The sequence below is a fragment of the Tachysurus vachellii genome, chromosome 13 (genome assembly GCF_030014155.1).
Source record: "Tachysurus vachellii isolate PV-2020 chromosome 13, HZAU_Pvac_v1, whole genome shotgun sequence".
Classification (NCBI taxonomy): domain Eukaryota; kingdom Metazoa; phylum Chordata; class Actinopteri; order Siluriformes; family Bagridae; genus Tachysurus; species Tachysurus vachellii.
In genome coordinates, this window is record NC_083472.1 from 15,321,960 (window position 1) to 15,334,408 (window position 12,449).

Below are 12,449 nucleotides of genomic sequence, written 5' to 3' on the forward strand. Positions count from 1 at the left end.
GCACAAGATTCTAGCTTGAGCATTTGCACTGCCATGAACCACCGCTTGACTAATTAAATGCTTTTCTGCAACCTTCCTATGAACCTGTGCATGGTACATATTTATACCATTCACCATCCTGAGTGGCCACTCAGCTGACGAGACTGCCAACAAATAATTATTGCAATAAGTATGACCACAGAATTCATAAATACACAATGTTCAACTTATTTTTGAACAAATAATTGATCAACTGTTGAAGTATTAAATTAGCTGACCGTCCCCTGCATATAGAGGTGACAAAGAAAACCCCTTATAGGACCGAAGGTGTCACAATTGAATGTTCAAAGAAGATTTCAAGGACAGATATATAGAGGCCATATTTAATACAGTAGTCTTCACAAAATTTTGTCTGTGGCTGGTAGGTTAAGCTGGCCGCACCACTCTCTGAGAGCTCGTCTGTCCAGCTTGGTGCTGATCCCTAACCAGTCTGTGATGCTGCCAGTCAGGATGCTCTCAATGGTGCAAGTATAGAAATTCTTAGCACCTTAGAGGACAGTGTAGTCCCTTAATCGTCTGAGGTGAAAGAAACACTGCCGAGCCTTTACTACCGTACAGTAACACTTGCTAATGATGGTATTTTCTTTAAAAACAAAGTGATAGTTTAAGAGAAACTAAATATCAGCGAAGATTATACCAAAAAATGTTTATTAAAAACATTTTGAGTCGATTTAATTTTGTACCATTGATTCACATCAATCATGTTGCAAATAACAAGTGCCCACAACCCTTAACTAAAACATATTTAGCTTGTAATACAAAAGTCTTTTTGTTTTTGGCTAAGAATTTATGATTTTGTGTCTTGATTTTCCACTCCTTACAAAAATGTCCCAAATGCGCTACTCCTGAAGATTAGGAAGTACTGAAATTTTTAATTTTACTGCCCAGTTGTGAACTGAATGGCTGAATGGGTGTAATCAAAACTAAATAAGTTGAAAGAAAAAAAATACTTATATTTAGAATAAAACTTGAATCTAATAATCATGCCAACAAGCAAAATGTTTCAGTATTACAGTTTTACACACAATTCTCAAATCATTGCCTTTAGCCTATCAGGGATGTTATTAGCAAAATATAACAATAGAATGTTTCTTCAAGGCAAAACATACCATGACAAACCAGCAGTATGTTAATAAAGTTTTGTAGTTTTGACAAATAATTATTTTAACAGAAGTAAGTTGAGACAGAACATATTGTGGCATTGCTATGTCTGCATATAGTACCAGTGACTTGCATTGCAGGTGCACCACTCAATGGCAAATAAAATATGGCTGCTTTCGGCATGATATTCTTACAAACCACAAGTGATTTCAAGATGGTTCCATGTACATGTACATCAGCAGCCTACCCAGTCCCCAGATCCAGTAGAGCACTGTTGGGATATGGTAAAACAGGAGATTCACTGTATGAAAGTGTTAATAATTCTGTAGAAATCATGTGATTCAATCATCTCAACATTGTCCAGAATATCAAAGGAATGTTTCCAACATCATAGGAAAGCTCTATTACAAGAACTGGGGCTGTTCTAAAAGCAAATACTAAATTGTATGCATTAATATTTTTCTTGTGCATCTATGGTCATACTTGCTCATGTCCTAATATTATCTTATGTTAAGATATTCACATAAGCATGCATAAGCGAATATCAAAGAATGAAAACAACTCCTCAATTTAACCCCAGAAAGAAGTTTGATCAAAAGTTCAAAATGAACAAGGCAAGCAATTGCAATATACAAATTGTAATTTTATCATCCAAGTAAACTATTTAAATATTTTATCAATTGTAATTATATTATGTAATTATCATTTACATGTAATTATCATTTACATAACTGGGCTATGAAACTGATAAGAAGCTTCCAGGTACTCAGAGCTCAAACTAAGTCTATCATATTTGGAACATATATCGATTGCCACACAACATGCAAGATTCCAAATCTTTTCCTTCTTTTGGTGCAACTTTGAAGGTGCATTTCCACCACCTACTAGATTGGAGTGAGGGGCATAAAATGGTAGGGAGATTAGGAAACAGCACCTCGGCTACTCAGACCACAATCTGTTGTGCTAATTCCAGCATACAGACCACTCGTCAGACACTCTAACCCGGTTCTGAAGCAGGAGAAAACCTGGCCAGCAGGAGCCACCTCTGCTCTTCAGGACTGCTTTGAGTGCTCTGACTGGAACATCTTCAGAGAGGCTGCAACCAACGGCAACTCCATCAACTTGGAGGAGTACATGGCATCAGTAACCGGCTACATCAGCAAGTGCATTGACTGTCTCTAAGACCATCACCACACACTCCAACCAGAAGCTGTGGATGACTGCTAAAGTGCGTATGCTGCTGAAGACTAGAGACCTAGCCTTTAGAACAGGGGACAGGGCAGCCCTAAGAACAGCAAGGGCCAAACAGTCCAAGCAAAGCACGCACATCCCCAGACAATCCACAGCCACTTCCAGGACAGCAGAGACACGGACGCATGTGGCAGGGCATACAGGCGATCACAAACTGCAAGACAGCTTCACCTGCCCCATCATTATGAAGTGCTTTGAGAAGCTCGTCATGAGGCACATCAAGACCCAGTTGCCACCCTCACTGGACCCCCTACAGTTCGCGTATCGTCCAAACCGCTAAACAGACAATGCCATTGCCACGGCCCTTCTTTAGCCCTCACCCACCTGGACAATAAAGACACTTATGTAAGAATGCTGTTCATAGACTAGTTCGGCATTCAACACAATCATCCCTCAGAACCTGATTGGGAAGCTGAGCCTGCTGGGACTGAACACCTCCGTCTGCAACTGGATCCCAGACTTCCTGACTGGGAGACCTCAGTCAGTCCGGATCGGGAACACCATCTCCATCATCTGCGCTGTTTCTGTTTATTGTCTTTTGTGTATTGTCTTGTAATTTTTTGTTTGCACTGTCTTGTCTGTCTTGTTTGTCTCATCCTGCACTGTTTGCACCAGGTTGCACAGTTGCACTTTACATGGCTAGAACTACTTCCTAAATTCTCAGCTCTGTCTTTGTTTTATGTAGCACCATGATCCTGCAGAAACATTGTCTCATTTCACTGTGTACTGCAACAGCTATATATGGTTGAAATGACAATAAAAGCTTCTTGACTTGACTTGACATTCTTCCTTTTATTCACATTCTATCTAATTTAATTAAAAAAATTTCCTCCATATCATATTGTATGCCTTTTCAAGAGCTTTTTTCAATTCAAATAAACACCGAATGTAACATACATCCAGATGGTCTTCTTTCTTCTATTATTTGAAGGTTCTCTCTCAATTTCTGGTCTCTACACCTCTTAATTTCTTCAGATATGTTTTCATTTGCACTTTACCAAAAATCTGTTTTCGCATTAAATATTGGTTTACATTCACTTTAATACTTCTCATTACTTGACCTTTCACATGTATCAGATAAGTTAATTATTAAGATACTCCTTACCATAATTCTACCACCACTACCTCTTGTTACTCTTTCAACTCAACTCTTCTATACCCAATACCTTGTTTACAAACTGTTTTCTTTATAGCTATCTCTTTGTAATTTAAAATATTCACAAATTAAAAAATCAAACAGATAATATCTGGCTCATTTTCTAGATTTGTTATGAATTTCTTGAGTTCTTGTCTATTAACTTTTAAACTTCTTACATTCCACTGTATTACTGAGAACATGATGTCTGGCTGTTTGCTATCTGAATACAAGTTTGCATTTAAGCCTTTAAATGAATCATTTTTAAACTGATATTCTCTAGCTCTAAATACTTCTCAGCAGCTCTGATAATTGTATTCACTATAACAGCACTATGGATTTGTATCTTGACTACACTGTGTTCTTCTGTATGTCACACATATCTCTGTTTGCCTCTACATACGGCTGCTACATGGCCATATTTTTGTCATTATTTTAGGAATTGAGCTTATATTCAATTCAATTCAGGTTTATTTGTATAGTGCTTTTTACAATTGACATTGTCTCAAAGCAGCTTTACAGAACATTAACATAAAACAAAAGGTTAATATAAAGAATAATATAAAAATTAATAGAATGCAAAATTCAAGATTAATATTTGTTCACAATGTGTATGTATTTATCCCCAATGAGCAAGTCTGCGGTGACTCAGGCAGCAGTGGCAAGGAAAAACTCCCTTAGATGGAAAGGAAGAAACCTTGAGAGGAACCAGACTCAAAAGGGAACCCATCCTCATATGAGTGACACTGGAGGGTGTGATTATAAAAATACAGTCAAACAAATGTTGTATAGATGCAAAAGGCCTCATCTCAGTGGAGGTCCAAAAACTTAAAATATGAAAACGCTCTACCGCCTTTAGTAGACTTAGATATTCTGAGAACTACCAGAAGATATTCTGGGAACTACCAGTTTATAATCAATTCTAAACTTAACAGGTATCCAGTGTAGAGACGATAAAATTGGGGTTATATGATCATACTTGGTTAGCACGTTCGCCTCACACCTCCAGGGTCGGGGTTCGATTCCCGCCTCCACCTTGTGTGTGTGGAGTTTGCATGTTCTCTCCGTGCCTCGGGGGTTTCCTCCGGGTACTCCGGTTTCCTCCCCCGGTCCAAAGACATGCATGGTAGGTTGATTGGCATCTCTGGAAAATTGTCCGTAGTGTGTGATTGTGTGAGTGAATGAGAGTGTGTGTGTGCCCTGTGATGGGTTGGCACTCCGTCCAGGGTGTATCCTGCCTTGATGCCCGATGACGCCTGAGATGGCGTCATCGGGCGCACAGGCTCCCCGTGACCTGAGGTAGTTCGGATAAGCGGTAGAAGATGAATGAATGAATGAATGATCATACTTCCTTGTCCTAGTGAGAACTCTGGCAGCTGCATTCTGGACTAACTGTAGCCTATTAATTAAAGATGCAGGACAACCACCTAGTAATGCATTGCAATAGTATAGTCTAGAGGTCATGAATGCATGAACTAGCTTTTCCGCATCATATACAGACAGGATGTTTCTCAGCTTGGCAATATGATTTTCAAAAGACAATTTGCTGTCTAATATAACACCCAGGTCTTTCACTGTCGAGCTACTAGTAACAGTACATCCCTCTAAATGGAAGTTGAATTGTGAGAGTTTCTATGTACTGGTTTTTGGACCGATAAGTAATATCAGCGTCTTATCAGTGTTTAACAACAGAAAATTACAGCTCATTCAATCTTTTATCTCTCTAAGGCACTGAGTTCATTTGGACAATTTAGCTATTTCATCTGGTTTTGATGAGATGTAAAACTGTGTATTGTCAGCATAACCGTGGAAATGAATTGCATGTCTTCTAATAATGTTCCCAAACGGAAGCAGTGTTGTATAAAGTACTAGAAAGCAATACTTGAGTAAATGTATTGTACTAGAAAAAGACTTTGGTAGAAGTGAATGTTACCTTTTAGACTATTACTCAAGTAAAAGTCTTAAATTATCTGATATATACTGTACTTAAGTATCAAAAGTAATTTTCTGATATTTAATGTACTTTAAAGTAAAAGTAAAAAGTAAAATTTCAGTGATTTTCAGTAGGCATAAGAGGCACTTCATCTGGTAGGAAGAATCTTTCATTCCAATGTACAGAAACATTTGCAAATACGGCCACGGGTGTATAACGTTATCTTCTTCACCCTGTTCACCGAGTTCATCACTATCGTCGAGGTGGTCGTCTACGATAACAGGAGATCCTCCAGTAGGTGCTTCCATGGCGGTTTCAGTTGTGCTTCCTCCTCCTTTGCAGTGGCGGAACTAGAGTTTTATACATGGGGTGGCCAAGGCAACTTTAGGGGGTACACAGACTATGACACAAATTACCCTAAAAAGGAGCATGGATGAATCCCATAATTGCTCATTAGATGTAGAATATATCTCTCATAATCTTTTTTATCATTTATAATATATTATGTTATAATTTTATCTTGTGAATGTCACACATAAATCAACACCTAATTACATTTTTATGTAAAGCCTAAACTGATGAAACCATCTATAACAAGCTAAACTTAAATTCTGAACTGGACATGTGACTGACTAACTGACTGACTAACTGACTGGCAGGAAGCTGCTCTGGGGTACTGTGGTGATGCAGGGGCTGAGGGCTGAGGGCTAGGCTGGGGTCTGTTTGCACCTGATCTGTATGTGTTTGCTTCTTTAAAAAAAGTCCAATATCTCTGCCTTTCTTTTCATTTTTTATTGACCCTATGTAAAAATATGACACATGGATATAATACATTTAAGCATTAAATACAGATTTTTTTTAAATTCAAACTCAACTTTAACTACAAATCCCACTATAATAATTGCACTTTAAAATCAACTGTCAGCATAAATTACTACTTTAATCACCTTTATGATAGCTAACAGGCTGTCTGCAATTGCATTCATTTTTTGAGTAACATTACCAGATACACAGTTTAATAACAACATTAAACACTGACAGCTGTAAAACTAGTTACCTCATATTAGCTAAACAGTTAAAGACTTACACACAGTATACACACAAAGACTTACAGTACACACACACTGTATATGTGTATAACTAGCACAAATGTCAACGTAACATTTTAAATAACGTAACGTTATTTATCTATAACGTTAATCGGTGGAAATTTCACTATTCTTATTACCAGAGTTGTAGCACAAACAAAATATTAATGCAAACAATCCATTCAATACTAAATAAAATGACTGCATTCATTGGACATACTGTTTGTAGAGAATGCACACATACATGAACTCATTTGATTCAAGACTGGCTTCATTACATCATGCATAAAATTTTGGTGTCCACTTTTGCCATTTACTCACTCACTCTCACTCAATCATTTTCTACCGCTTATCCTACCGGCTTATCTACCGGCTTATTCTACCTCAGGTCACAGGGAGCCTGTGCGTCATCTCAGGCATCATCGGGCATCAAGGCAGGATACACCCTGGATGGAGTGCCAACCCATCGCAGGGCACACAAACTCTCATTCACTCACGCAATCACACACTACGGACAATTTTCCAGAGATGCCAATCAACCTACCATGTAGTCATATAATATATAATATAAAACTCTTCTTGTTTTAAATTCTCACTGAGGGCTAAACCCACTAAAGATGAAATCCTAGAACCGCCCCTGCTCTTATGCCTACCGAAAATCACTGATATTTTACTTTTTACTTTTACTTCAAATACTTAAGTACATTAAATATCAGAAAATTACTTTTGATACTTAAGTACAGTATATATCAGATACTTTAAAACTTTTACTTGAGTAATATTCTAAAAGGTAACTTTCACTTCTACCAAAGTCTTTTTCTAGTACGATACTTGTACTTTTACTCAAGTATTGCTTTCTAGCACTTTATACAACACTGGTGAAATGAGATGTCAATCAGCACCAAACTTATAATGCTATCAAATAAAAATTTGGGGTGGCACCTGGGGTGGCCAATCAGATGTCAGGGGTGTTCAGTGCCACCCCGGACACCTCTCTGGCTCTGCCACTGCTCCTTTGGCAACATTACGCTGAAATAGTGCGTGCAGAGTGTAATGCAATCTAGGAGCAGTGATTCGCCAAACCTCCCTTATTGCAGTCGCACACATTTCTTCTCATTTGATTTTTGTAGTAACGAATAAATTGGAGTAAATATATTGGAGTAAAAGTATACATTTTATCTAGGAAATGTAGTGGAGTAAAGGTGAAAGTTGACATAAATTTAAATAGCGAAGTAAAGTACAGATACGTGAAATTTCTACTTAAGTACAGTAACAAAGTATTTGTACTCCGTTACAACACTGAACGGAAGCATGTATATCGAGAAAATCAGGGGTCCAAATTCAGGGACCCCATAATTAACTGGCAATAAACTGGAGGATTCACCATTTAATTCTACAAAATGGCATCGATCGGACAGGTAGGATGTAAACCAACTTAAAGCCTGTCCATGAATACCTGTGTAATTCTGTAAGTGATCTAGAAGAATGTTGTGATCTATAATGTCGAATGCAGCACTAAGGTCAAGTAGAACTAGTAGGGACATACAGTCTTGGTCCGAACTAGGAACAAGTCATTTGTAGCTTTAACAAGTGCAGTTTCTGTGCTATGATGGGGCCTGAAACCTGACTGAAACTCTTCAAAGACATTGTTCGCCTGTAAGAAGGAGCTCAGTTGAACAGACACAACCTTTTCTAGTATTTTAGACATAAACGGAAGATGTAAAATAGGTCTGTAATTTGATAGTTCATTAGGATCTAGATTAGGTTTCTTAATGAGTGGCTTAATAACTGCCAACTTGAAAGATTTTGGGATGTAACCTAAAGATAGCGAGGAGTTAATAATATTAAGAAGAGGCTCACCAGCTTTATTTAACACTTCTTTCAGTAATTTAGTTGGAATGGTATCTAGTGAACAAGTTGTTGATTTAGCTGTAGTAATAAGCTTGTCTAACTCTTCCTGTCCTGTACTTGTAAAGCACTGTAGTTGTGAGTGTAGACTGAGTCACAAGGTGCTCTCACATGTTGAACATCACCTATTTTGTTCCTGATACTTTTAATTTTATCAGTGAAGAATCTCATAAAATCCTCACTACTGAACTGTGATGGAATATTGTGTTCAGCTCTCTGGATTTTGTTAATCTAGCCACTGTGCTAAATAAAAACCTGGGATTGTTCTGGTTATTTTCTATAAGTTTGCTCAGGTGCTCAGCCCTAGCAGCTTTTAGAGCTTGTCTATAGCCGGACATACTGTCCTTATACGCAATTCTAAAATCCTCTAATTTAGTTTTTCTCCACTTTCGCTCGAGGTTACGGATTTCTCTCATGAGGGTGTGAGTATGACTATTATACCATGGTGCAGGTGTTTTGTCTCTAACTTTCTTTAATCGGATGGGGGCAACAGTGTCTAATGTGCTAGTGAATATAGTGCCTATGCTGTTAGTCATTACATCTAGATCGTTTGTGTTTAAGGTGTAAGAAATTACAGAAATTGCACCCAAATTCCACTCCAAGGTACACATCTAAAAGAGCTCATTCCTAAAAAGGTTTAAGTATCATAAGGTAATACGTTTAGGACTCTGAACGTATAAAGTTGATTCAATTATAAATATGGGAACAGCAGCAGGACATTAAGCATCACCACGAACAAAGGGTCTACATGACTGCAATTACCATTTAAAGTGACCACTTGGTTGATAACAATGCCAAGCCAAGGTCTATGTGGCCGCGATTACCATTTAAAGTGACCACTTGGTTGATAACAATTGTAACAATACCAAGACAAGGTGTACGTGACCATGATTAACATTTAAAGACAATCAGCTACTGTAGACAACAAGGTGTAGCCCAGCCATTTGGGAGACATTCAATTCTTACACTCAACACACATTCAAAGCGGAACTTCATTTAAATTACCAAAAGGGAAAACTGTATATAATGCTTGAGCAGGATTTGCTCAGGGTTCTTGTTGACTCCAATGAACCCAAAGTACGTCATGTATTTTGTCACTGCTATGCTGGAATAAACTTCTTGTTCTTCATTAAGATCTTCAACATCATCGTCTTATTTTTACGATACGCATTTTTTATTTCTTACAAAGGGTACAGTAAGAAGTCTAGACAGATCAGGCAGGTTATTTGTGAATCTATCTTTAGTGGTCGGAATAATCGTTCTACTGAGTTGATAACGTGATGAGACACAGTTAGTCTGCTCTATAGGTAGTGTGTACATTATGAGGTAATGGTCTGTGATGTCATCATTTTGAGGTATGATATCTATATCAGTGACATCTATCCTGTGTGATATTATTAAATCTAGTGTGTGATTAAGGCGATGAGATGTTTTGTTTAAGCCCAAATGAGTTTAGTAGGTCCATACTGTAAATGTGAGTCCTAAAGCATTGTTTGTATCGTCAACGTGAATGTTAAAGTCTCCTACAATTAACGCTTTAATAAAGTTAACCAATAGGTCCGACAGAAAATCTGCAAATTCTCTAAGAAAATCAGTGTAGGGCCCTGGGGGTCTATACACGGTTGCTATAGCAAAAGACATCAGGGATTTTTCCGTGTGCATGTGCAATTAAGAACAAGCACTTCAAAAGAATTAAATCTATACTGTGTTCTCTGAGTAACAGTAAAGAAATCACTAAAGATAGTGGCAGCACCACCTCCACTTCCAGTCTCATGAGGCTCATGCTTATAGATATTACAGCAGGACTGTATATCTTATAAGATTATGCTTATAGCTTATATCTTCTTCTTCTACTTTTGGCTTTTCCTGTTGGGGTCGCCACAAAGAATCATCTCTTTCCACCAAACTATATCCTCGGCATCCTCTACTCTCGCACCAATTAACTTCATGCCTTTTTTCAACACATACAATCCTGCTCACCATTATTGGCACCCCTTCATGTTTTGCATAACTGAGTGAATGTCTTCAGAAATAAATGGAAATGTACCAAATTTATATCAGCAGGATCTTTTAATTGGTGGTCCAAAGTAATTTAACAAAGACAATTCTTATTTCAACATAGATATTGTAATTCCAAAGGAAAAAACCAGCATGTGCACTAATATTGGCACCCCTCCTTAATATTTGGTTACACACCCTTTGGCAGCGATGACAGCCTCCAAACGTTTCTTATATCCATCTATAAGCTTCTTGCACTTCTCGGGTGGTATTTTCTCCCACACTTCCTTTGCAATATGCTCAAGCTCTTGAACATTTGCAGGGTTTCTTTCTCCATCCATCCATCCATCCATCCATCCATTTTCTACCGCTTATCCGGGGCAGCAGTCTAAGCAAGGATGCCCAGATTTCTCTCTCCCCAGACACTTCCTCCAGCTCTTCCGGGGGAATACCAAGGCGTTCCCAGGCCAGCCGAGAGACATAGTCCCTCCAGCATGTCCTAGGTCTTCCCCGGGGCCTCCTCCCGGTTGGACATGCCCGGAACACCTCCCCAGGGAGGCGTCCAGGAGGCATCCGGAACAGATGCCCGAGCCACCTTAGCTGACTCCTCTCGATGTGGAGGAGCAGCGGCTCTACTCTGAGCTCCTCCCGGGTGACCGAGCTCCTCACCCTGTCTCTAAGGGAGCACCCAGCCACCCTGCGGAGGAAACTCATTTCGGCCGCCTGTATCCGGGATCTTGTCCTTTCGGTCATGACCCAAAGCTCATGACCATAGGTGAGGGTAGGAACATAGATCGACTGGTAAATAGAGAGCTTCGCCTTGCGGCTTCCCCACAACAGACCGGTACATCGACCGCATTACTGCAGAAGATGCACCGATCCGCCTGTCGATCTCCCGCTCCATCCTTCCCTCACTCGTGAACAAGACCCCAAGATACTTAAACTCCTCCACTTGAGGCAGGAGCTCTCCACCAACCTGAAGGGGGCAAGCCACCCTTTTCCGGTTGAGAACCATGGCCTCAGACTTGGAGGTGCTGATTCTCATCCCCGCCGCTTCACACTCGGCTGCAAACCGTCCCAGTGCACGCTGAAGGTCCTGATTTGAGGAAGCCAACAGGACAACATCATCTGCAAAAAGCATAGACGAAATCCTGTGGTCCCCAAACCAGACTCCCTCCGGCCCCCGACTGCGCCTAGAAATCCTGTCCATATAGATAATGAACAGGACCGGTGACAAAGGGCAGCCCTGCCGGAGTCCAACATGCACCGGGAACAAGTCTGACTTACTGCCGGCAATGCGAACCAAACTCCTGCTCCGGTCATATAGGGACCGGACAGCCCTTAGCAGAGGGCCCCGGACCCCATACTCCCAGAGCACCCCCCACAGGTCACCACGAGGAACACAGTCGAATGCCTTCTCCAGATACACAAAGCACATGTGGACTGGTTGGGCAAACTCCCATGAACCCTCCAGCAACCTGGCGAGGGTATAGAGATGGTCCAGTGTTCCACGACCGGGACGAAACCCGCATTGTTCCTCCTGAATCCGAGGTTCGACTATCGGCCGAATTCTCCTCTCCAGTACCCTGGCATAGACTTTTCCGGGGAGGCTGAGGATTGTGATCCTCCTGTAGTTGGAACACACCCTCCGGTCCCCCTTCTTAAACAGAGGGACCACCACCCCAGTCTGCCAGTCCAGAGGCACTGTCCCCAGCCTCCATGCGACGTTGCAGAGGCGTGTCAACCAAGACAGCCCCACAACATCCAGAGACTTGAGGTACTCAGGGCGGATCTCTTCCACCCCCGGTGCCTTGCCACTAGGAGCTTCTCAACTACCTCAGTGACCTCAGCTTGGGGGATCGACGAGTCCACAACTGAGCCCTCTGCCTCTGCTTCCTCAATGGAAGACATGTCGGTGGGGTTGAGGAGAACCTCGAAGTACTCCTTCCACCGTCCGAGGATGTCCCCAGTCGAAGTCAGCAGATTCCCACTCCCA

General features: G+C 40.5%; 1 protein-coding gene across 1 annotated transcript in view; it reads right to left on the minus strand.

Annotated features, from left to right (window-relative positions):
* Window positions 1–10,403: 10,403 nt before the first annotated feature.
* hdac3 (histone deacetylase 3) overlaps window positions 10,404–12,449 on the minus strand; it is a 448,843-nt gene continuing 446,797 nt past the window's right edge. Inside the window, exon 16 of the mRNA XM_060885402.1 lies at window positions 10,404–10,417. The gene's annotated coding sequence lies outside the window, so the exon portion shown is untranslated. The remainder of the gene's footprint in view (window positions 10,418–12,449) is intronic.